Below are 27,328 nucleotides of genomic sequence, written 5' to 3'. Positions count from 1 at the left end.
ATTTAGTTTTGTCAGAGAAGGGTATTCCATTGTCATTTAAATATTGTAGGTGCGTGAATTCAGCAAAATATTCCAATATAGTCCAGTAGTCCATAAAGGTAGTAGGTTTTCCATAAGACCAGCAATGTCAGAAGTTGTTGACTTGAGCCTTATTACAGGACTGTCCTGGTACAATGTGTTGTGCATTTGTATGGGTCTTTTCTTTTTAAATAATGTCACATATCTACCATTAAACTGTCATACAGAACACCTTTCTTGCTCTAAAAGTCCCATGCCCCACTTGTTCTTTTCTCTGTCCCTCTCCCTGAGCCATGGGAAACCACTGATCTTACTGTTTCTGTAGCTTTGTCTTTTCTAGAGTCTGCTGTACTTAAAGTCACAGTCTCAGTCGCTGTCTTGTTCCTGGCACGCGGTACCCAGCACCCACAACTCAAAGGAGAAGTAATTTCATTCATTTTTTAGTCCATAGTTGCCTGGGTCCAAGGCGGGAAGGCATGGTGAAAAGGTCAGGCAGAGGAGAGCGGTGGAGCTTATAAAATTTAAAACTTTTTTGTATAAAGGGCATTTTTAATAGGATGAATAAAGTACATCTAAGAGGAAAATATTTTCTAGTCACATATCTGCCAATAAACAAGTATCTACAATGTATAAAGATTCCTCTAAACTCTCCAATAAAAGTCGGCAAAACAAATAAATAGCTAATTCACCAAGAAGATACACGAAAGCAAATGAGCACTCAGAGAGGTACATACGTACACCTCCTATGTCATGCCATTTTGGGAGGTAAGGAAGGCTAATTCTTATTCAAACAAATTAAAGCAAAGAAATTATGAAATTTAATTATATTAACAGCTACAATTACAGATAAAAAATTGAGTACAGAATTCTCACAACCTGGGGATTTTTGTGAACCATAATTAAAATACAATCACTTTTTACATACGCCTCAATGTTTTTTAAAACCTAAAAGAACACATGGTTTGTTGAGTGTCATTTTTGTGGTCAATAAAAAGGTCTTTCTTCCCTGTGGATTACATAGTCCCCTCTTTAACCATGTGAAATTCAAGATCAGATGTTTAAAGCTCTGTTTACTTGATCTTTTCACTTGGTTTTCCTTTCTTGTGAAGATTTCCCAAATCAGAGAGCAAGCCTGAAGTCTGTGTCATCTGAAAGGGCCACTTTATTTCAATTTCTCTGAAGAGAAGCTGATGTACTTCCTTTGAAATGAAAGTATTTCTTCACAGCAAAGCTTATTGATCAAAGCCCCACATTTCCAATGATTGCATGCAAAGCCAAGCTTATTGTACTTTGAAACAAAAATAAAATCAGTTTATTCAAAGATGGACCTGCTTATTATCATTCAAGTATATTAAAATCTTGACTCACTTTGCATTAGTGAAAAAATGTTATGATTTTAAATCAATGAAAGAAATGTAACACATCCGCTCCTGCTACAATTTGTAGGATGAAACTGAAGCAATGGCCTAGGGAATATTCCAATTAGTAAGCACTAATATAAACAAGGACATTAGAGACTTAGTTCCTGCTCAGAGTCACACAACATACCAAAGCTTTCCAAACATATTTCAATTGGACAACCTCACATTGCCGGTATGATCTAAATTCTCAGAGATCTTAGGCTTCATAGGCAACTACAGTCATAGCATTTATGTGTTAGCAAATAAAAACTTTCCTTTAAAGCATGCCCATTTCTGTTCTGAGGGAAACAATACTCCTAGGGATAAGTCCAGAGTCAAATTATTCTCTAAGTTATTCATGGATTCTAGCAAAATTTTCTCTTCAGCCAGTTGTCCTATTTGTGTAGGTAGAACAAAAGAGAAATTTGGATATTTAAAATGGTTTTCAAAAGCCCTCTTTTCGGTTTTATTTTATTTTATTTATTTTTTTCCAAAATTTTACTGATAAACAAGTAGCAATGAGACAGCCTCCAATCAAATTGGTAGGACAGTTTCAATAATTAACATATTGCATACATTCCTCCCAGTGGTTAATTGCTGTACAAGATGCGGACATGATATCCTTTCTACAAATACCATCAGAACAAATCACTCTATTCATTAAGAGAATGTAACTATATATCTATCCTAACCACTTTAAATACACAGATACAAAATGGACATTCATCTGTATACCCTTTTTTTGTTAAGTTCCATTATTTGAATATTATAGGTGTGTTAACTCAGCAAAATAATCTAAAAGAGTTCAGTAGTCCATAACAGTATTGGGTCTTCCACTTGACTGGAAATGTCAGAAATTTTTGACCTGAATCTCCTACAGCTCAATATAACAGCATGGCTTTACTTCTTATATTTCGTATTTATACTTTCTGCGGGGTGGTTAAGACCAAGGTAAAGCAGGACCTATGCAACAAGAGTTGTAGCTTTTGGGTCTGTAAGGTCAGTGAAATCCCCTCAGGATTTATCCTGAGATCCTGTACCTCAGATTGTAGAACCTTTTCCAGTGTCAGCCATGTGGATGAGTCACGGCCATTGCTTGGCCAATGTGCTCTCCGAGAAAGTCTGAGAGAATGTTTTCTCTCCATGTGACTGTCCTTAGGCACACTCTACATCATCGATCACTTTCCTCTTTGGCTTTAACTAAAACTAGAAATCTATTCCACTGAAATTATGTGCCTGGCTAAACCACAAGTTATAAAACCAAAGGACACGGTCATCTGGAAGTTGCCTACTAACTGAGGACCTCAGGAGGGGTGCCCAGGAGGCAGACGTTAGCCAACCGGCAATACCAAGAGGCAAAGCTTTCACTTGCAGTTCTGTAGCACTCCCATTATGCCAAGATGAGAGTATGTGGCCAATAAAAGCAACTGGCATGAGTCTCTGCAACCCATTTCCTAACTATTCTGTACTTTGTAAGGTAATTATAGCAGTTGACATCTGTTGCATGCCTATTTCATGGACAGTTTCTTGTTTAATCCCTTAATGATGCTAGAGCAGTGAGTGCTAGTGTTTCACCCTTTTTAGGTGAAAAGATCATGGCTTACAAGATTAAAGATCTAAAGGCTGAAACATACTAGGAGCAATATGGGAAATCCAAAGCCTATGTCCAAAGCTACCGTACTATGCTGTGCATAATGAATGAAAAATATCTGTACACAACATAAAGAAGGAAGAGAAGAGAACAAAGACAAAGAGTTTAGTTCAATGAAAGTGAGAATGTGAGAGAAACAGGGAAGGGAAGGAGGTGTAAAAGGAATTAAGACAGGTCATGTGTAGATACCAAATGCCTACAATGAATCTACTTATCATATATCACAAACATATACTAATAAAAGACACGTGGATTATATACACAATGGACTATTACTCAGTCATAAAGAAGAATACAATCATGTCAGAGAAGGCTTATCCATTGCATTCTAGTAATGTAAAAGGATAAGAGAGCGATGTGCTTCTCACAGAAGCTACCCTAATGATTTTTTTAAGCCAAGTACAGAAGAACAGACTCCACTAATCTTGAAAAAAAAGCCTTTGTCATGCTTCAGTTTTCCTCCTTTTTGCTACTGCAAACTCTTGATTTTACTCTTTAAAAAATTATTAGTTCAAAATTTATAGAAAATAATAGGTTTCATTATGACATTTTTATACATGCATATAACATGCTTTAATTTTATTCACTGTCCCTGTTAATCTCTTAGCTCTGTCCTCCTCCCCTCTGTTCCATTTCCCTTTCCTAATGTGCTCTCCTGATGTCTTTCTACTTTCATGTCCTTCCCTCCAAACTCCACAAATAAAAGTAAACATGTTTTTCTAGGTCTGACTTATTTTGTTTAATGATAATCTCTAGTTCCATCTCTAGTTTCTTCCCTGTCAGTAAGGCCCAGGTAGTGCTCCATGACTGATCCAAGGAAACACTGTTCGCTTGACTTTGAGCCACTACTACCCAACTTCTCACTGCTGCGGGCTGCTTTTCTGTTGCCACAGAACTAGGAAACACTTGATAGGGCTTCAGTGCTGCACCTTCAGGAGACAGCTCTCTAATGGAGAGACAGGGCCACTGCTCTTTGTCCCCAGCAGGCAGCAGCTGCAGCTGCTGATTTCCACAGCCTTCTCTTGAGCTTCCAGCAACGCCAGCTTGAAAATTTCTTCACTTGTGTCAGATCGTGTGTAGTTCATCCTCATGAGACCCAGGGACTGTGAAGAGCACATGTCAACTCCAAATCCACTTGAGGGTAAATGATATGAAAAGCCAACTAAGAAGTGGATTTGTACACACATTAATGAAAATTTAAGGGTCCTAAGCCTGTGAATTTCATTGGCTAAGAGAAGATAGAGAAGCCACAGAGGAAGGACTCCTTTCCCTCCAAGCCTGACGCCAGGTCACTTAAGGACAGCTTTACAGAATGTTGTCTCTACACAAACAGTTCCCAGATTTTTAATTTCATAGACTGGTAAAATGATTACAACCATTATGAGAACAAATCTACCACCAAGTATTTATTTTGCCTCAGAAGAACATTAAAACAAGCAAACAAATTCCTATCTTCTGTTTGATTTCGTATCATAATTTTTGAAAAGAGAATGTTTTAATACCAAAAGGAATTAAATTCAAGGATACCTTTATTTATTTATTTTTATTAGTACCATTTTTCATTCCTTATGTACATGTACATAATGCACCCTAATTGCTTTTATCATCCCCCTTTCTTCTCTCTCCTTTTATCCACCCCCTTTTCCATCTCTTGGTCCCCTTCCCATTTGCGATGGAGCTATGTCCCTACTTTCCATGATTACCACTTATTTTGCTCTTTATAATTTTGAGTTTCTCATATAACAAAAATTACTGTCTAATTTATTTTGCTTAAATTTATAGTCTCAAGGTGCATCCATTTTAATTAATTTATTTATTTTTATGTATTTGGTACAGGATCTACAGTGTCTACCGGGTCTCACTATGTAGATTGGACTCATAGTGATTCTCCTGTCTTCAGCCTCCTAAGTGCTGGGATTACAGGTGCATGCCACCACTCCCAGTCTCAATCACTGTTTCAGCATGCCCTGGGGGCAGGGCCAGCACTGCATGCCAGGGATAGAACCCCAGTCCCTGTGTCTGCCAAAGCAAGTGCTTTAATCTGCTGAATTATAGGGCCAGCCCTTAATGTGCATCCATTTTAAGACCAAAATTTAGTAAGTCATAGGACATAGCCAGTATAAGAAGCTGTAACCATAGCCTAGACTTTTTAAAATTTTATTGTCTCTGTCAAAACCAAAGCCACAACCCAGCTGTAGGAAGCTGCCACTACACATAAACCATTCAGAGCTGCTGCCCTTTCAGAATCTTGGGAGATCAAATAAACAAAATGACAATAATGACAACAACAAAAGCATTCCAACTTTTAAAGAGGTTTAGTGTCCTGATTCTCTCCAGCACAGACAGCATAACACAATTATGCATGAACCTAGCTCCCCCACTAATTACTGTCTGAATTCTATCAAGTCATATAATATTTTTTAAGACCTCAGTTTCTTCATCTGTAAAATAAATTAAATGATGTCCACTTTGGAGGCAAGTGAGATAATGAATGAAGCACTATGACCCGATTCCAAGCTCCCAGAGAGCTTTGCCCTCTTGAAGACCCACTTGAAACTAGGGCCAGGTTGTTCCAGGTTGTAATGACACAACTTCTGATAAGTCTCAGGACCAGGATCTACTTGAACTCATTAGATATTTGCAGAATTGGTGAGAGTAAACAAATGACTGAGAAGAGAGGAAGAACTTGATAGTTGGGGGCAAAGACTCAGCAGCAGCCAACTCTGAACCAGAACCCATGGGACCCAATCTCTGGCTCCCTGAAATATGGCTGCAGTTATCAGTATTCTCAGTGACCACAGCTTAGAAGAGGACAACTTGATCACTCCATCAGGTGAATGTTCTAGCCATTTCTCTGCATTCCTCCCACTAGCAGGGTTGGTCTCCAGTTCTTTGATCTTTGGATCACCCAGCTACTGTTCTTCATTTCTTTAATTTTTCTTTTGCTCCCCACCTCACTGAGATCCATTGGTGGATCACTGCAGTGACTTCTTATGTTGTTCCCACTCTGTTACTGCCTCCTTCTCCCACTGTGGCACTCTCTCAGAAAAACCCTGAACATGGCTAGACATAATTCTCCAATAATGCTGACCCTTCATCTTCCTAATAAATTCATCTACTTTGAAAATCTAGCCCTGCTCATGGTCTCACTTGAAACTCATGGCCCTAGTTTCAAGTAGGTCTTCAGTACTGCTCTGAGATACAGTTCCATATCTCTGGTGTGGCCTCTCCAACACTGTCCTAAACAAGTATCTCATCCCTGTGGTGGATTGCCAACTGCTGGTCAACTTGTTACACCCAGCTGAATGGCACTAGCATGGTGCTGGGTGTGGGAGCCCCACCTGACAGGACTGTTGTCAGCAGCATAAGAAGCTGGAATGCTGTTAGAGAAACTGTTGAAGAAGCTGTTGGAGCTGTTGGAAGCTGCTGGTTCTGTTGGGCTATTCTCCTGGGTGACCTTGTCATGCTGGTTTTCCTGGTGAACCTTGTTGTTCTCATTGGAGGAGGAGCTATGAGCTTCTTGTCTCTGAGAATGGCCATGGTTCACTTTGGGGAAGCTCTGGTCCTCTCTTTGAGCATCATTTCATGGATCTAGAGGGGAATATGTCACACAGCTCAGTCTCCTGGAGAAGCCTGTCACCTTTGCTTTCCTGATAGGAACTTGGCTTTCCTCCTCCTCACAGCAGCTTGGAACCTCTCTATTGCTGAGGATGGCTATGGTATTTTTGAGGGGAGCTCTGGTGGTCACCTTAAGCATTGCTCCCTAGCTCCATTTCAGATCCCTCAGCTTGCTAGCACATAGTGTTTATCCCATTGGCATAGACTTTTTAGCTTCCACCATTGACCTTTCCAGTGAAGATCCATGAAACAGGCCTGCATGAGACATCACTATGGGTGCTAGGCCTCCATTTGGGCTTGTGGGTGGCACTGTTATGAGTTCTAGGTTTTCAGCTGGACTCATGCAGGATATTAGGATCCAGGGTCTCAGCTTGGTTGTTTGGTCTTTAGTGTGTAGACAGTTTCCTTCACTTTTTGTATATGATTCTTCAGGTGATTATAAACTAATCTTTTTAAAAAATTAATTTTATTGGGAAACATATCAATGAGACAGTTTCAAAACTGATTAGTAGAACAGTTTATAATTAATACATTGCATATTGTTGTCTTCGTAGTAGTTATTCATAGTACAAGATGCAGACAGGATATCCTGTCTAAACACTATCAGTACAGATCTAATATTCTTGTATCATATTGCTCCCCTTGCAAAAACCCAAAACTATGACAATTCCACTCCAGGGTCTGCTACACCTTGTTCCCCTTTCTTAAAAATCTCATTTCTTCCTTTCACTCTCCAAATAATCAAGTTTTTCCCTAACTCATCTTTGCTCTCAGGTTAGGATCCTCTTTTCTATTTCACATAGAGAACAAAGAAAGTACAAGATAAATTCTTGTGTTCCCAAAATCTTATGAGCTTTTCTGAACAAGTGGCCAGGCACTCCGACTTTCCTCTTGAGAGCAAGATGGATTTATTATATTTCAGCTAAAGTAGTGGGATGGGGAGGGAACTTGTTTCCTCATCTTGTACCATATATGAGCTAATGGGGATATGGGCAAGAAAACAAATAAAGATAAAATTGAAACTTTATGAGGAGTAAGTCTAAAAATCAAAGGGAGCCCCCCCAAAATGGTGCATCAGTTCTGCCTACATGGAGAATGAAGGCAGGCTTTTTGTTTGAGTTGACTTTAAGGAAAAGTAGCAATTCAGGAGAGCAGTGCTCCCAGGCAAGGAAAAACAAAGGGGAGTAAGCTCTCCTAGCAACCTAATTATTGAAACTGTTCATTCTTAGATGCTGCCCACCATTAGACATCAAGTAGATAAAAATAATAAATCACTCAGAGAATGATAACTTGGTGAAAGCAAGCATCACTCCATAGTCTCTTCATTGCTTTTATGATGTTTATAACCAATACAGAACCTGGCAATGGCCAGAGAATCCCCCAGCCTATGGAAAAAAACACCCAAGATGGCAGAAGGAAGTGAGGACAATGAGGAGCATGTGGGTTCTAGTCTACACCTCACTGCTAAGTGAGCAAACACTGAAATATGTCTGCCCCTCTCTCGATTTTGTTTGACTCATCTATAAAACAAAGAGTTCTGATATGCTATTTGTAAAGTCTTTCCAATGATAATACTCTGGATGAATACATAATACATTGGATTCTTTAAATGGTGGAGACCAAAGGATAATATCTAGAACTCTGAGTCAGAGGATTGAGGACAGTTTTTTATGACAGCAATGGATATCCATGGTGGTGTAAGTCTGTGCTGAATGACTTGACAATGCATCTAGTTCCTTGTCCTAAGGTGTTATATACTCCCCAGAAACATCTCTAATGTACTCTCTTAGAGTCTTATACAATCTTTGAATTAAAGTTTGGCAGATTTCCGCTCTCTATCTCTTAGAAAATGACAAGAAATCATTTGTATTTTATGGGTGGTTTCCAGTACTCTTATCAATGTCTAGCTTTAAAGCTGAGTCAATATCACTTTGTTTCCATTCCAGTGATTGCCTAGAAACTCTCACTGCCAAGAACAATAGCCATTCTTTATTAATTAATCTTTATTCTTTCTGAAAAATGTCTTCAGCACCTTCAATATGAGAACTTAGTCATAGTCTTAACAACTATTTTTAAAGTCTTTCTCATCACATTTGTCCATTTTAATGACTCTCTACAGATGCCAAAGAGTCATGCATTTGTTCGTAAGACTAAGGAGCCAGCCGTAGACCATCATCTAGTGAGAATATTCACAAATATACTTCCTGCTGGGATCACAGAAAATTTGACCTGAGATACTTTGGTTTTTGTGTAGAATTAACTGGATATTTTGTACTGCTCCTAAGTCAAAGTCTATATCCTCAAGAAACTTATCAGGTATAAGCTTAATTATAGGTATGACAGAAAGTAGTGTGTCTGCTTCTGAAGTTAGTTCCCTGCAAAGAGTTAATAGAACATAATTCTTAAAGAATGGCTCATTAGACTAAATGAAGAAAGAAATTATAATATCACAGTAAGTGGGTGTTTGTTATGTGCCACATATGGATCTAAGTCTTTTGTATATATTTACCCATTTAAAGTTCATATCATTCTGTTAACTAGATGTTGTTATCATCATGTTTCAGTACTGAGGCTCAGATACACTAGTTGGCAGATCTAGGGCTCCTTGGCTCTAATGCTTACATTCAAAACACCTGTTTGTTTTGTCTCTCAAGTTACTTCTTCATACATGACTCTGTATACCTGCCTTCTATAACATTTGGCACTCTTTTATTAACAGTTCATGGGCTGAGAATGTGACTCAGTTTTATAATTTAGGTCTAAAACGTCCCTCAAACTTGTCATGTGTGTGGGAAAATGATTAGGTTGTGGAAGCACTACACTCGTCAGTAAGTTCACTTATTGGAGTGTTTAATGGCTAAATGTTGTGCTAGAAGGTGTACATCTAGTGGTATAGCCTGAAAAGGTGTACTCTATCCCCTTGTTGTTGCCTTCTCTACTTCCTGGGTACCACGGGTGAGAATGCTGTCCTTCCTCCACCCTGTTTCTGTCTTAGACTCTGCTGATTATGGACTGAAACCATGAGCCAAAATAAACTTCTCAGAGACAAGAAAATTGGACAGATTTTGGTGCTGACAATGAATTCATGAGATATCTGATCATGTGGTTTAGACTTCTTTGGAACTGGTGTGCAGGAATTACAAAAGGTTTGGAAGATGCTATCTAGGGAAACTCTAGAATGTTGTAAACCAACCTTGATAAAAGATTCTGCTTTAAGCTCAGAAGATCAGAATGTTGACAAGAGTTAAGTTTGTTTTTTTTTATCAGAAACCAAGACCCCATTAGCCCATGGAATGGTCATGTATGTTATGCTGTAGTTGAAAATTTGTTTACATTTTCCCATATCCTAAGACTTTGTAATAAGTCTCAAGTTAAGGATGGAAGTCTAATTAATCTGGCAGAGAAAATTTCACCACAGTCCAATGTTCAGTCTGTGACATTGGTATTGCTGGGTATTTTCAATTATAGTAGAGTGAAAATCAGATGCAAATGGTAGTTAAATAATTTGAAGGTTTACAGGTTCACCAGAAAAGAAGTGTATGCAAAACTGGGGCTAAAGTAAACATGATTATTAGAAAGATTAACATTTAAAAGAAGTATAGTACTTTGAAAAAAATCAGAAAGATACCTTGAAGGCATTTTAGGAATCAGCAAGTCCCCACTATTTGGAAGCTTAGAGGTGCAAACCTATAAAACTTTCATTAAAAAAGAAAACTTTTGCTCCCCTGCTGGAATGCTACCTATAGAATAGGTTTCCTGGGATATGTTTCACTATGCTCAATCATGTAGGCACTCAGAGGCCTCTGAAGCCATATTGCAATGAGGCCTGGCTACTACATAAGCTCAGAGCACACTTTGGCATCATGGACATGGTGTTGGTTTTTTAATTATGTAAAATAGAAAGCTATGGGGTCATTGAAGTGTCCATCCAGATTTCAGAAGGCCTAGTACAGTCAGTGTGCCCTTGAGACAGTAGTGTTCACACTACTTGTAAGATAGAAGCCTAAAGTGCAGTGAGGACTCCAAGAAGCTGAGGAACCAGGAAAGTGAAGCATCTGCTGAGAGAGGTTGCAGGAAGTGAATAAAACAACCTCAAGAGACCATAAGGTCTGTAGCCACCAAGGCTATAGTATTGGGGCTGCCCAACTTGTTTGGAGTTTGTGTCTTACCACCACTTGTCCCGTAGACAAATGGTTTTGATCTTGCTTTGGTCCCATTCCTTTGTATTCCCCTATTTCTCCCTTTTGAGGAGAAATATCTATCCTGTGCCATTGTATGTCAGCAGCGTTTAATTTTAAAAAGAAATTAAAATTACAGAGGCTCACAGCTAGGAGTTTACCATAAGTCTCAAGACAGAATTTGGACTTAGAATTTTTAGCAATTCTGGCATTTTTAAGAATTTGCTGACTTTTGTAGATGGACTGAAGATATTTTGCCTATTGAGATAGCCATGAGTCTTTTGGGGCAGAATGTTATAATTTAGATTTAAGATATCTTCCAAAATTCTCATGTGTAAAGAAGGTGATTTGATCATGAGGGTACTATACTCTTCAATTCATCCTTCATGGTATTCAGTAGCTGAATGTGCTGTTGGGAGGTGGGGTCTGGTTCAGGGTGGATCCTCCCAGGGGTATCCTAGTCCCTGGTTCCTTCCTGGTCCCTGTCTTTCCTGACTGACATGGGTTGAGCATGTTTTCCTCTCCCATGCCTCTTGGCCATCTTGTTTGTGTTTTACAGCCTGCTGACCATGGACTGAAACTATGATCCAAAATAAATAATTTTGTTGAATGTGTCAAGTATTTCATTTGACTAAAACAAAAATGGTCTAGTGCTTGCCTAGCAGAAGGGAGGCCTTAGGTTCAATCCTCAGTATCTTGTGGGGAAAAATCATTACAGGTTCAAATTCTATCTTGCACTATACTATAAGTTCCACAAGGATGACCCCTTGCATGTTTTTTCTTCGTACTGTATCATTAGAGCCAGCTCCATGACTAGCTATAATAAGTGGTAAATATTTGTTCAGTAGAACTGGAAATGACTTTTTTATATTCTTAGGATTGAGTAAATGCATGAAAAAATAGTTGCTAACTTCAGAATTGAGCAATGAGTGGGGCTACCAGGAGGTCTTCTCAGTGGTGAGAGCAATTATACTCATCAGTACGGTACTTGCAAATGTGCTTCAGAAAAATTCTCAAGGACATGGGCCTTCCTTTGTTAATTTTATGCCATGTCTTTTCACTTCAAAGACCATGAGAATTCTCTGAAAAAACACAGTCCCCCTGTAGAGGTTGGAAGCACGGGCAGATGAGCAGACTCCATCATCACTCTGCTGACTCCTAACAGGACAGGATTTAGTTATAGCTCACAGGTTTATTGCCAATTGGGTTTGGTGTCAACACACTTTCTTGTGAACCTTAAAAGTGAAGAAGTAGTGTCACTGGGGATCAGCTTTATCTGGAGTATCTGCACACCAGCTAAAACAGGTCATTCTCGGGGATAGTAACCTAGCAACCATCCAGGACCTGCAGGCCTCCTACACACTCCTTGGAGCTAGCTACTGATTCCCTTTCTAACATAGCCTAAAAAGAATTGAAGCGGTATTGAAGTTACATATGCTGTGTGTGTGTGTGTGTGTGTGTGTGTGTGTGTGTGTGTGTGTATCCTGCCCATTAAATCAGTTTTATCATTTCTCAGCTGAAATTCATTAGTGATTCCAGGGGTGAAATGCTTCAAAAAATTCCTATAGGCCATCATCATCTTCATAGTAGTAGCAATATCTAAGAATTGACTGGAGACTTATAACTCTTTCTAATATTAGCTGCCTATGCATAAAAATAGCTATCATTTACTGAACATCTATAATATCTTAGACATAGTACTTAATACCTAAGAAATACCGTATTCTTATATCCAATATATAACTATTATCCAGGTTATTTTACAGATGAGAAAGTTGAGGATGTAACACACTCAAATTTCTTTAAAATTGGATTTCTTTAAGTCCCCAGGAAATTATTTATCTATCCTCTGAAAAGGAACCTCAGCACCTACAAGTGTGAATCAAAGACATTCTGCGATGGTTACCTGGTATATCAGTCAGTGGCAAAAGAGAAAGAGATATAATAAAGGCTATAAAAATATATAAAAACTGCATGCTTTGCTTACAATGGCCACTCACAGAGTCATACAGGGAAGAGTGCAGGAGATCTGTGTGCGTGCTGGAGAGGTAAGAATCAGTCAGAGGTCTGGAGCTCACTGAAGTGCTCCAGGAAAGTCCATGTGATGAGGGAGGCTAATGTGTCTGCAGTGGAAGAATGAAGAGCCTTGCCAGAAGCTAGAGCCTACACTGAAAGCCAGGAGATGATATCCAAGGTGAAGGCAAAGACTGGAACGCCTCCAAAAAAACAGAAGCAGATCCATCCTTCTTCATTTTCCCTTTATAACAGTTAGGTAATGAGCCACCTTAGGGTGAGTCTTCCACACTCCAGGGTGTGGAATTGCTAAGCTAGTTTAGTTGAGCTTCTCTCACTCAAGTTGACACATTCAATGAACCATCACAATCCATTCTTATAAACTTAACAACTAGACACATATCTTTAAACCAATCTCCAGATACAAAGATAAGCTCATAATTTTACCTAAGATGGTATAACTATTGTGTGGGTAAATGGAAATGCATTAATTTCCTCCAAAGAGTAGAAGGCAAGTTTTCTTTCAGTAATTCTTACTCTTAACATTTCATAACTTGAACGTTACAACATAGGTTTAACAATCCTTAAGAATGAGTAGTGAGTCTGTCAACATCATATTATATTATAATCATTTTAAGAGATAACTAGTTCAGTTATAGTCTCAATTTCTGTAGCTGATCACAGGGTCATAGCTACTGGGAATCAGCTGTTGTAGGTCATAGCTGGTGTTTAAAATTATCTTTTCTATGACCCATTCTGTATTCTCTTGTCCTTCAGCAAGTCCCTCAGTAGGTCTTAGTTATTTCCATGGCAGAGTGACCTGTATCTTCATTCCTGAAGGTTCTGCAGCATTTGCCATTCTGCCTGGATTAGGTTGTTGTAGTTTCCCATTGACCATAATAACAGGGCATGGGAATACTAGGAGTGACCTAAGGGGTCTCCTGTACTCTACATATTTTTTCCTTTTCCTTCACTGTGGAGTAGTAGTCCAATTTCCTCTTTATAGTCTGTGTAAGTCCCTCTTGACAACACTGTGACTCTCTTTTAGGATTATTTCTTCAGAGGAATGAAGAGACCAATACGACCAGAAGGCAGTCTTAGCTTCCAGTTCAATGGTATCATTGTTGTACTTCTTTCCTTGTCTGGAACTAAGATTTCTAAGCCAGTAGAACATAAGATCACAGGAACAGGAAGCAAACATTTTGCTAGTGGATCACTGGGGATAATGGCAAATGATACTGTTCCCACTTCCACCCTTTGATTCCTGGATCCATGAATCCTGGCCATGGGAGACACAGTACCATATAGTAGATGCTGGTTCAAAGCATATGCAACCTTCTGAAGAACCTTGCCCCAGCCCTGCAAGCTACTGCTACCTAGTCAGCACTGTAACTGCATCTTCAACAAGACTTTCCACCTTTTTATCAATCCAGCTGCTTCTGGATGGTGAGGAAGATGGTAAGACCACTGAATGCCATGAGCATGAGCCAACTGTCTTATTTCTTTGGCCATAAAATGTGTTCCTTGGTCAGACTCAAGCTCTCTGGAATTCTATGATGGTGAAAAAGGCATTTTATGAGTTCACAGATGGTACTTTCAGGAGAATCATTATTACAGAGAAGGAAAATCCATATCCAGAAGAAGTATTCATGCCAGTAAGGACAAATGCAATCATTGTCAATATGATCAACTTGCTGTCAGATCACAGGTTGATTATGCCAAAGAACAGTGCTATACTGAGAACTCGGTGTTGGTCCCTGCTGCTGGCATATTAAGCATTCAGCAGCAGCTGTCACCAGATTAGCCTTGGTCAGTGGGAATATATGTCCCTGAGCCCATGCATAACCTCCATGCCAGCCACTATGGTCACTCTGCTCGTGAGCGCATTGAGTAATGACAGTGATGGCTAAAGAAAGAGGTTGACAACTATCTACAAAATGGGTCACTTCATACACTTTATTGTTAAATTATTCTTCTGTTGAGTTCACCTTTTGACAAACCTTTACATAGGTAACAAATATTTTTACATCATTTGCTGATATGGAGAGTTCTATCCACAAACCTCTTCCCCAAATGTCTTTGTCACAAATTTTCAAGTTATATTCCCTTCAAGTCACTGAAAATCCATCCAGACCATTGGCTAAAGCTCATAAGTCAATATACAGTCACACATCAGGCTGTTTCTCCTTCCTGGTGAAATATAGTAACAGGTATACTGCCCAAAGTTCTACCCACTGTAAAAATTTCCCTTTTACATTGTCCTTTATGGATGTCTCAGAAAGGGGCTGTAATGTTGCAGCCGTGCACTTGCTGGTAGTGCCCACATAATGTGCAGAAACATCCTTAAAGAAAGCCTGGCCCTCTTTTCCTCTGATAGATTATCATATGGTATACTCCATGAGGCCACAGATGCATGCTGGGAAGCAGAAGGCAATACAGCAGAAGCAGGAGCCATGGGCGTGTGACCAACTTCTTCATATAATTTACTTGTACTCTCTTGTCTTAGTTACTTCTCTGAGATAAACTACTTGACAACTTAATACTTGACCCTTAAGAAAGGAAAAGTTCATTTAGATCAGTTTTTGGAAGTTTCAGACCATAATTGGCCATCTCTGAGGCAAGTGGCATCACAGAAGAGAAATATTTTACTGTAAGAAGAAGACAGGAAATCAAGCAAGGGACAAAATAAGCCTCTTTTTGTTCCTTATATTCTGTCCAGAACACCAGGATTAAGGCAGTGCCAACCCAATCAGTGGAATGATTTAGTAATCATCCACCATTAGTCCTAGTACACTTAATCCTAGCACTACAGCATGAATAAATTACACATGCTAGATTCAGCATTCTCCGAAAAAGCCCCACTTATGATTGTGTGAGGCTTTGCGGGGACATCTAGACACAAGTTATGATATTTCCAGGCCTGCTTTGGATGGATCACATATGTGCCATTTCCACTTGATAGTTGCATGTCCAAACTTACAAGTCAGTGGACTGAATAATACTCAGGTCACAATAGGCAACTGAGGTTGCATGGTGACCTGGTACCTCATAGTCAAGCATTCAGTTTCCACTAAGGCCCAGTAGCCAGCCAAGAGCTGGTTTTAAGAAGGAGGATAGTTGTCTTCTGATGACAGCAGTGTCTTGGTCCAAAATCCTAAAGGCCTCTGCTGCAATTCACCAATAGGGGCCTGGAAGAGACTCCAAATAGCATCTCTAGCTGCTACTGACACTTCAGTTACAATTGGATATACTGGGTGATATAGCCCCAGGAGGAGAACGTCTTGCACAGCAGCCTGAACCTGTTGCAGAACATTTTCTTGTTCTGGGATCCACTCAAAACTAGCAGCTTTCTGAGTCACTTGGTAAGTGGGCTGGAGTAAGACACCCAAGTGAGGTATGTTGTTTCCTCCAAACAGATCCAATAAATGTTGTGACATCTTTTTGGTTGTAAGATGATCCAGATGTGACAATTTATCTTTTACCTTAGAGGGGATACTTCTACATGCCTCACATCACTGGACTTCTTGAAATTTCACTGAGGACCATGAATTTTCATTGGATTTATTTCCCATTATCTGGCTCTCAAATGCTTTAAAAAGCCCAGAGTATTTTCTACCTCCTGCTTACTTGACCCAGTCAGCACAGCACCATCAATGTAATGGACCAGTGTGATAACTGGTGCGAGAGAAAAGTGATCAAGAACCCTGTGAATGAGCTTGTGACACAGGACGAGAGAGTCAAAATAACCCTCAGATCTATATGGCAGATATGTAGATCTGCCATATAGATCTACATGTGTGATCTGAGGGAGGACAGTGCAGGTATATTGCTGGCCTTTCCAGCTGAAGGCAGTTGTTTCCAATGGCCCTATGCATAAGCCTGAGAAGGCATGTGCTAAATCAATAGCTGCATACCAAGTACCAAGAGATGTGTTAATCTTCTCAAGCAAGAAAATCACATCTGGTTCAATAGCTAGAATTTGAGCCACCACTTGACTCAGTTTATGGTAATCTACCATTATGCTCCAAGACCCATCCATCTTTTACAAAACAAAAATGGGAGAATTAAATGGGGATGTGGTGGGGACCACTATTCTTGCATCCATCAAGTCCTTGGTGGTGGCACTAATCTTGCAATCCCTCCAGGAACATGGTACTGTGTTTGATTTACTATTTTCCCAGGCAAAGAATACTCTAATGACTTCCAATTGGCCTATTCAATCCTCATGCTATAGGTTAAAGAACTAATGTGAAGATTCTTTCAGGTACTAAATGTACCTAACCCAATTACACATTCTGGAACAGAGGAAATGATTATAGGACGGCTTTTAGGGCCTTTTGGGCCCATTGTGAGTCAGATATTTGCTAAAACTCCATTGACCACCTGACCACCACAGACCCCTACTCTTATTGGAGGGCCACAATGAAGTTTTGAATCCTCTATAATCTGTGTTTGTTCAGGACCTCTGTCCAGTAGGTCCTGAAATGTCTGGTCGTTTCCCTTCCTCCAGTGTATAATCACTTAGGCAAAAGGTCTTAGTTCACTCTCGGGAAGGATGGAAGAAAGGTTGATCATGTAAATTTTTGGTACATCAGGATCCTTCTCCAAGGTGACCTGAGCTGCCCTTCATTTAATGGGTTCTGGGTCTATAGACTGACCCAAGTGTGGGAACTAGCTAAGCAGCCATGCTTCCCTGTTACCACAATTTGAAGTATGTCTCTGCTCATTTTCTATTATTATTATTATTATTATTATTATTATTATTATTATTATTATTATTGGCTATATAAATCTAGTAAAAAGTTCATAGTTTTTCCATCTATTTCACTTTTGTGAATATTGTGGCTGATCAGCCAATGCCATATAGATCTACATGTGTGAGACCATTCTGGTCATCCTGTTTCTGCTGTCCATTAGGTAAGTACCTGGAGCTGCCTTTGGTGATTAAGTGCTGCCACTTGATCTCTGTCACTCCAGGATCCAACAGTACCAATTACCTTTAAATTCCCCAATTGAGCAACTGTGGTCCTCACTGTAAGGTGTGGCATACAGAGAAGAGCAATGAAAGGACACTTCAGGGGTGCTGGTGCTCCCCTGATGAGTCTATTTCTCAAGGTGAGGATATTTTCTGCACCATCTCAGTGTAGAGAATTATTAGGTTTAACATGACAGATCCACTCCAACATTTCCATTTCCCTAAGTCTCGGAATTGCCTCAGCAATAGTAGAACATGGAAGACCAGGCATCTCTAATTCATTCCCAGTGGTCCATCTTTTGATCATACTTCTGCCAACCAGCCAAATAAACTACTAACAACTTTATTATATGAGCTGCAGTGACAGAGTGGAGTGACAGAGATTAAATTAAAAATCCTTGCTTAATTGATCCATATCAACAAACTCAGCCTCACCCAGGTGTGTATTTTTGCCACCATTATCCCACACCCATAAAATCCATTCACACACTTGTTCATAGGCCTTTGCTTATCAGATTTAGAAAAGTGAACAAATTCTTTGAGAGAATAACACACCCTCTCATGGTCACAGTATCTACCTTCCCTTTTGGAGTCTTCTGTGATTTGAGCCTGATTATAGGCCTAGAGGCAAAAGTGGTTGGTGAGGGTGGTTCCTGAGGAATGTCAGCATTATCCTGCTCTGGTCAAAACAGGATTAGCTTCTCCATGTATGCTAAAAGAGACCAACACCACAGAGTGAGGACGTCTCTGGGTGGGGAAGCCTCTTCCTCTGGCACAGTAATCTCATTACCATCTAGAAACTCAACATCCTCAGTTTTGTCAGGATTCTCCTGAATGTCGCATCCCAGTTTATGGGATCCCATTTTTTTCTACAAAAAAACCAAACAAAAAAACCCAAATTCTACCTTTGGTTTATATACTCTTCAAGTCTGAACATTAAACTTACATTGCAGTTTAACCAACTTAATTATGAGGGCCTGCGTTTAGCTTCCTACAATCTCAGTCCTGTGGCTAAAAGAGAGAAGATTTTCTTTCAGGATACACTTAGAAACTTTTAAATTTCTTATGTGTGTCTGAACTTGAGAATTTGAATCTTTGTGCTCCTCATTTTTCCTTTGTTAATTTGTCCTCAAAACCAGAAGCGTTTAGATTTCCTATAGATGTTTTGTTCACTCGTTTCACTTGTTAGTGGAGAAGCTAAAGTCAACAAACCAGCATGGTTATATTTCCACTCTGCTAAAAATATTCAAAACTTTCGTGTATGGAGTCACTAAATTCCTTACATCTCACAAGAGGTGAATTAGGTTAGTCAAATAGATCTACTTTAAAAGTACTTTAAACAGTCCACATTGATGCAGTTCACTATCAGTACTCTCTACAGAATCATAGGTATATACCATGACATCTTTAGGTCTCATCAGATTAGAGAGCCAACTCCAGGACCACCTAAAACTTCTGGAGAATTTCTTCTTTACAGTTCTGTTTCTCTAAAGCCACTCCTGGTACCAAAATCTATATCAGTCAGTGGAAAAGGAGTGTGCCTGCTCAAGAGACATAGTCCCATTTGCTATTTGTTTTCACTTATACACACAGACACACACTTATATAGATAGATTAGATATTAAGAGTCATATTTTGCATACATTATTTTTAAACACCAATTGCAACAGTGATGCATCTTGTTGCAGAAATCCTTGATACAGGACACATGGGAGGAAATAGAAAAAGAGGGAAAGGTGACTTTATGTGCAGACCCATAAATGCCCTTTGACCTGGCATAGTCTGCCTGGCAGGAAGCACAATAGTTAGTCACAGCTGGAGGCTCCTCTGGGACACACTGCTGCCAACTGCTAACAGTGGTGGGAACTCAGCCCAAGTAGCAGCCAAGTCAATCCACACCAACGTTTAGCAAGAGAAGCCAGGAGTGGAAATCTGCCAACTTGAAGCAACGGATGCTATTCTCTTTGATTCCCAGTAGAATAACCATGGCTTCACGTCTTTTATTGCTTTGTGGTTAGTCTACTATGACAGAGTATGGGGAGATATAAGAAGTCAAGTCTGTATAAAAGACAGATCTTAGTAAGTAATTGAATATCAAAGTTAATCTTCCCAGCTGGTTTAAGGAGTGGTGCCAGCAGAAGAGCCACACATCTCTGACCTCAAGAGCGACCTAGCAGATGGATGTGAAAGACTGATCCTCACCATCTGGGTATTCATATGAGAAAAGTTGGTAGTTATCTGTACCTACCCTTTGCCAAACAGCTTATATTACAGCTACTCAACATCACTCATGACCAAGACCTATTTGAGTTTGTAAACAGCATGAAAGAACAATGAGAAACTCTTAATTGGAGTTTGTCTATGCTTCCTTTATGAAAAGTAAATGCAAGATATGTTAAAGGAAGTTGACATTTCTTCACAAGCCATGGCTCAGCAGTGTGCTGTCTCAGTCAAGCCATATGGAAGGACAAGGATATTTTTATTTGCTTGAAACCCTTGTTATCCCCAGTTTGGCTCACAATAAACAGTTTATATAAAAACAAATGCACAAATGAACTGCTGGGAGATGATTAGCTTTGAAGCATGGAGTGTAAACATTCTTGGTTTCATATACATGCTAATTGCTTTCCACTGGCATTACACAGGAAAAGGACCCACAGATTGGAGCAATAATTACTAGACTATCTGGTGAGATGTTTACTAAATTAGATTATAGATGTAAGGTGATGTACAAATGTATGTAGGTGGCATTTCTAGAAACAATAGACACTTTCCTACACACTCCTTCTCTCCTCTGTCTGTGATTGCATAGCCTTTACTTAGCAGCACAAACACATATGTGTGGGCATTCCTAGATGACATGACGAAAGCCATTCTGCCTGTCACTTGTTTCTCTCTGGCCCTCTTCCATTCTTTCTTTCTTTCTTTCTTTCTTTCTTTCTTTCTTTCTTTCTTTCTTTCTTTCTTTCTTTCTTTCTTTCTTTCTTCTTTTTTTTTTTTTTTCAGAACCGGGGATTGAACTCAGGCCCTTGTGCTTGCCAGGGAAGCACTTATTCCACTGCGCCATCTGCCCGGCCCCTCCTCTTCCATTCTATAAGGTTCTCTCCTTCTCCCCATAACTACATAGAATTCAGAAGCTTTACCCAGCAGCTCCAAATGCCTCCTGTTTCACAATACACCTCTCAAGCCTACCCGCTCCTTTGTACCTCTGCCCAATTTATATCCTATTTGTGATAGGTTTTCTAGATTGGACTCTTAGTTATTTCCTTGATCACTAGTAGCAAAGACCACTAGTTAAAGGGAAGATCCTGTTACACATAAGAAGGTACAAACAGATAAAACAACAGGATACTATCAGACATGAAACCGAAGACTTTGTCTTCCTTCAAATTGTTCACTGTTTTTTTGTCACAATAAGTTGTCTCCTAACTCTAGTTCTTGGTTTGTTTGTTTTTTTTTTTTTTTTTTGTCCAAAATTATGACTCTCTAGGTGCTGATTCAGAGAAACTTATTTAATGTTTGCTAATCTATGAAATAGTAACATAAATGTTATTTGACTGATAGGGCTACTCTAAATATTGAAAGAGGCAGTTCTTATAAAATGTTCAGACATTTCCTGACACAAACTTAGTGCTCAATAAATTCTAGCTGCATCAGTCAGTGTTCTAATAGAGAAACAGGTATACCATGAGATATAAAAATGTATAAAAATTTACTAGATCAGATTGTGATGATCAGCCAAAGAGTTGAATGAAGAAGAGTGGGGGGTCTGAAGGTTTCAGCCTAAGGCCTAGAGTTCACTGCATTGTCTCTCAAGTCCGTATCAGGAGGCTGATGGGTCTGTGAGAGAAGGCTGGAGAGTCTAACTGGAAAGCTGAAGGATCTGTGAGAGAAGCTGAAGAGTATGTGCTAGCAAACTGATGAGGCTATGGCAGAAGCCAAAGAGTCTGCACCAGAGCCCTGCCTATAATGTCCAAGCTGAAGTGAAGACTGGATCTCTTCCAAATAAGAGAAGCAGATATGTCCTTCTTCATCCCCTTTCTACCATAAACCAACAAACCACCTTAGGGTGGGCTTCTATACCCCAGGTTGTAGAATTGCTAAGCCAGTTTTCTTAAATTTCTAAATGTCTCAAGTTAACACAATCAGCCATTGCACTGCCCCTTATGACTGTGTTTCTGTTATATGTGAATATAAAATCTACCATTTTTCTAGCTTCTGAGACAAGCTGCATGTAAACAAGCAAGTATGCTAAAGAAACCTGTTTGTTCCCATGTTTGCAACTCAGGTGAGGGTCAAAGTACTTTTTGCTTTTTTTTTCTTTTAAAGAGAGAGAAAACAAAAAATGATGCAGAATTTTAACATAAGATGATAGTAAATTAATGATTATTCTACTGCATATTATTGGCTTCTAAGAAGTTGCTCAGATTACAATATATTGGAATGCAAAATTGATCAAACAATGTAAGCACTAACTTTTCCTTTCAATGAACTAATAGAAATTAATAGTAAAATTATCTTAGCTATCATGTGTGTATGTGTGTGTGTGTATTCCCTTTCTTCTTTTCTCCTTTCTCCCATTCCAACTGTTCTTCCATTTTTAGCAGTTTCTTTCCATTTTGCAACATATATTGTACCTTTTGGATCTATTTACTTGTTCAGTTTCTTACACTAGGGTGGCAATATGACTCATATATATGAGTCTGATTTATTTCAGTTATGAGTATGGTCTCTAGTTGCATCCATTTATTTACAAAAGCCTTGAGTTAATATTTCTTTGTAGCTGAGTAATACTCCATTGCATAAAATACCACGTATTTTTATCCGTTACTCCATTGATGGGCATTTGGTTTGTTTCCAAGATTTAGCTTTTGCAAACTGACCTATTATAAACAAGGGTACATATACATATCTATGGTATTGTGTTTTCAGTTCTTCTGGAAAACAATACCCAGAAGAAGAATTGCTGGGTCAAATGGAACCTCCTATTCTAGCATTTTGAGGAATCATGTATACACTCCCATCAACCATGGAGAAGTGTTCCTTTTCCCCCCAGAATCTCCAATGTTTGTTATTAGTTGATTGTTTCAGTGATAGCCATTCTATCTGGGGTGAGACAGAATCTCAGTGTTGTTTTAATTTGCATTTCTGGAATGACCAATAATATTGAACCAATAATATTGAACATTCTTTCACATATTTATTTTCCATTTGCATTTCCTCATCTGAGAGGTGTGCATTCATCTCAGATACCCATTTTTAAATTGGGTCTTTGAACTTGGGGGACTTGATTTTTTTCAATTACTTATATGTTCTAAATAGAAGGTCTTTGTCTAAAGGACAGTTGGCTAAAACTTTTTACCAATTTGTGAATTTTGATGATTTTAGTTTGATGGTGATTAATTTTGATGTGTAAAAACTTTTCAATAAGATTAAATCCAAGTTGTTGATTCTTTGAGTTATTTCTTATGCAAAGAAATCACAAAAATACCATAAAAACATGAAAATTAAATTAACACCCTCTTGAACAGTCTATGTGTCACATACTAAATTAAAGAATAAATTAAACAATATCTACAATCAAACAAAAATAAAAATAAAACTTAGTGGAAACCTCTGGTATGCAATGAAAGCAGTCCACAGATAGAAATTTATAGTCCTGAATTCTCACATCAGAACAATAAAAGGAGCCCAAATAAATAATGCTGAAACCATGTAGAGCAGCTTGTAGATCTTTTTTCAGTGTCAGCCATGTGGATGAGTCATGGCCACTGCTTGACCAATTTTCTCTCTGCGAAAGTCTGAGAGATTTTTTTTCTCTAGGTGACTCTCCTTAGGTGCACTATACATCACTGATCACTTTCCTCTGTGGCCCTATAATCTCTTAAACAGAAAATTTGGGACACCGCTGAGTTACAGGATGTCACAGCACAGATTCTCTTATGTCCTGAGTCCTCACTGACCTTGAAGGGCTAGGGCCAAAATATTGGCTATCTTTAGATCCCCTCTATTTCTCTAATTTTGGTCTGCAAAATTTAGCTGTTAACCATCCAGAAGAGAAGCTTAATGATATTATTAACTTTAACAGAGGCATTTGAGTTTAACATCACTATCTGTCTGAATATCAAACGCCTTAGATATAACATGGAACTGGTATTTTCCAACAACCATGGATATCCTAAACTTTAAATCCCTATAGACAGTGAAAAAAATTACAAATTTTTACACAGAAATTTAGAAATCAAACAATATATAACATTATAGCAGGATAATCCTATGACTTTTTTTCTTTGTTTCTTGTTTTTTGTATTACCTTATTTTGTATTACAAACATTTACTTTAAAGAGAGTATAGCAATAATTGATATGATTTTAGAAGCAGTACACATGTATTTTTAAAATTTTATTGAGAAACAGATAGCAATGAGACAGTTTCAAAGCCGATTAATAAGACAGTTTCAATAATTAGTACATTGCATATTGTTATCTTCTTAGTGGTATTCATAGTACACAATGCAGACAAGATATCCTGTCCAAATGCTATTAGTACAAATCTTTTTTCTCATTGAATTAAGAGAAAGTAGTTGTATATACAGATACAAAATGGTCCTTCCTTTATACCTGTTTTTTTCCTTAGTTTTGTTAGAGATGGGTATTCCATTGCCATTTAAATATTGTAGGTGTGTGAATTCAGCAAAATAATCCAATATAGTCTGGTAGTCCATAATAGTAGTAGGTTTTCCATAGGACTGACAATGTCAGAAGTTGCTGACTTGAGCCTTTCACAGCTCAGCATATTAATATGGCTTTACTTTTTATACCTTTTTTTTTAATACTTTTCTGCTGGATCGTTAAGACCAAGATAAAGCAAGACCTATATAACAAGAAATGTAACTTTGGTATCTGATAAGGTCAGTCAAGTCCCCTCAGGATTTATCCTGTAACCCTGTACCAGAAGCAGTACACATTTAAAAGACCAAAATGTTAGGTATTTCCAATATTCTTCATCCAAGGTTTCAATCAATTTTGTATGTTCTATTTTTTATCTATGTCTTCTTTAGAGATACTCAGTAATTCTTTCATGATGGTTGTCATTTCATTTTTACTGCATGGATAATTGCTGACCTAATTTAGTGTATAGCCTCATGGAGTTGTTTGTTTATCTTAGTTGCTATCATTTTCATAAACTTCAGGCATGTGACTTTAAATTTTTTCTATGTCAATGTCTCCTGGACTTGTTCCAGTTGGGATGAATGTCTGAGATTGCATTTTGCTTCTTCATTTTGTCATTCCTTATTTCAGAAAAATTTTATTTTATTTTCTGTGATGATCTTCATGAGTTTTAGTGGTAGGTAGCTATATCACTAGTATCAAGGCCTCCCTAGGAATAGTCTCTTCCTCAGGGAAGTCTGTGTGTAGAACTTTCTTGACTTATGTCTGTCCCACTACCTTCCCAATTAATCAATTAATTGAGAGTGTCACCTTTCTTTCTTTCTTTCTTTCTTTCTTTCTTTCTTTCTTTCTTTCTTTCTTTCTTTCTTTCTTTCTTTTGTATTTGGTTGTTGCAGGGTCTCACTGTGCGCTTGGACTCATAGTCATCCTCCTGCCTTCAGCATCCCCAGTGCTGGGATTATAGATGTGTGTTACCAAGCCTGGACTGTGGCTGACTCAGCCTGTCCTGGGGACAGGGCTGGCATGGCATGTGGTGCCAGAGAACAAACTGTGGCCCCTGCACTTGCCTAAGCTTGCCTAAGCAGGCATGTTAGTCTGATGAGCTATCTCCTGGCCCCAGCATGTTGATTTCCATTGGGCTCAGTCCCTAGTCTTTTGATGTAGGGCTGTGGTGTGCCTACTGCCCCATAGCTTCCCAATATTGTTACACAAGGGAGAACAACTGATTGCAACAGATATGATATCCCACTTACAGTAGAATCAAGCACAATTTAGAAATTCACAAACTATGGTAATCATTTTTTTTTTTGCACTTTAGACCATCATAGTTCTTATTGTTGATAGAGTGCATTTACTCTGTGGTGTAAAATTTTAAGGAGAATGATGTGTAATGCAAAAAGTAACTGGAAAAGAAGTAGAAGCAAGGCTGGAGGACAAAGGATGGTAATGCAAGGTTTGAGTAACTAAAGAAAAAGGTAGAAAAAAAGAAGACAGTGTATTTGAAGGATTATCTAAACTTGGTGTCTGGGTTTGGGAGATGGGATTAGAACAATAAAAATAAGGAAGATGGAAAAAAAGAACAAAATTTGAGAAAAGGAAAAGGAAGATAAAAAGCAAGATAAAATAAAATAAAATTATATTCCAAACAGAAGGTAGTCCCACCCACTCATTTCCATTCTGTGTGTCTGTTCCTAAGCACAACACTGGTTCATCGAACTTACCACCTGTTAGCCCAGATTTCCGACTTTTTTCTCCTACTAGTCTGACCTGTCCATCATGTGCATTATAGTCTGGGTCCCATAGTGTGGCTGTCATCGCCTCGTGGCCTGGTCCCCAAGTGTAGGGGGACAGACCAGACCTGGGTCTCTCCTGCTGAGCTGGTTGTTGAGCCACAGCTACTACCCACGCTGGCTGCCTGTCTTTCAGTGTAGGAGAACAGGCCAGGCCTCAAAATACTTTTCTTAAGTGTCTTAGTTACTGTTTACTTGTTGCTGGGACAAATACCCAACACTCAAAATGAAGGAAGGAAAGGTTTATTTAGCTCACAGTTACTGGAGGGTTTAGTCTATATTTTGCTGGCTCTAAGGCAAATGACAGCAGTTCATGTGGCAGAAAACAATGAAGAGCACAGGAGGAGCAGCAGCTGTGGCATCCATCAAGTCTCCCTCTTCCTTTTATGCTGACTGCAAAGACCAGTACTCTACAATGAAGATTGGAGCTCCTCCAAAGTTTCTCGGCTGCGAAGATCAAGCTCCTTGGAAGACTGGGACTTTTCCATGGAGGCAGGGCAGGGTGGCAGGGAGTCGGGCAAAGTGGCAGGAAGTCGGGCAGGGCGGCAGGAAGCCTTTCTCAATTTTTGGGCCCTGACCACCTGCAGGGCTAGGTCCCCATGCTGAGAATTGCCAGAGCTGATTTAGCCAAGTTGCCATAATGTATCAACTTACACAATCCACCCCTTGTTAACTAGACATATACTTTTTAAAGCCAATTTCCAGGTATATAGACATGCTTAAATATTTTACAACTTGAACACTGCATAACATTAGAACCATGACATGTTGCCCCTGGCCGTCCAAAGACTCATGCACATCTGTTTATACAAAAGACATTTTAGTCCATGTGTAAGAGTTGCCAAAGTCCTAACAGTTTTAGTAACGCTGAAAAGTCTAAGTCACAAGCTTTCAAGATCTTAGGCAAACTCTTAACTGTGAGCCCCTCTACAAATGAAAAGTTAAAAACTTCCAACATTCAAAGGCACAAGATAAGCATTGCCATTCTAAAAGGGATACACAGCAGGATACAAA

At 38.9% G+C, this 27,328-nt stretch overlaps 1 pseudogene; it reads right to left on the bottom strand.

The window, feature by feature from the left end:
* Positions 1-13,928: 13,928 nt before the first annotated feature.
* LOC101562186 lies at positions 13,929-26,339 on the bottom strand (annotated as a pseudogene).
* Positions 26,340-27,328: the final 989 nt, after the last annotated feature.

This window comes from Octodon degus, unplaced genomic scaffold (genome assembly GCF_000260255.1).
Source record: "Octodon degus isolate 3935 unplaced genomic scaffold, OctDeg1.0 scaffold00038, whole genome shotgun sequence".
Classification (NCBI taxonomy): Eukaryota; Metazoa; Chordata; class Mammalia; order Rodentia; family Octodontidae; genus Octodon; species Octodon degus.
Note: the sequence above shows the minus strand (reverse complement) of the source record. Positions and strands in the feature narration are given on the sequence as shown.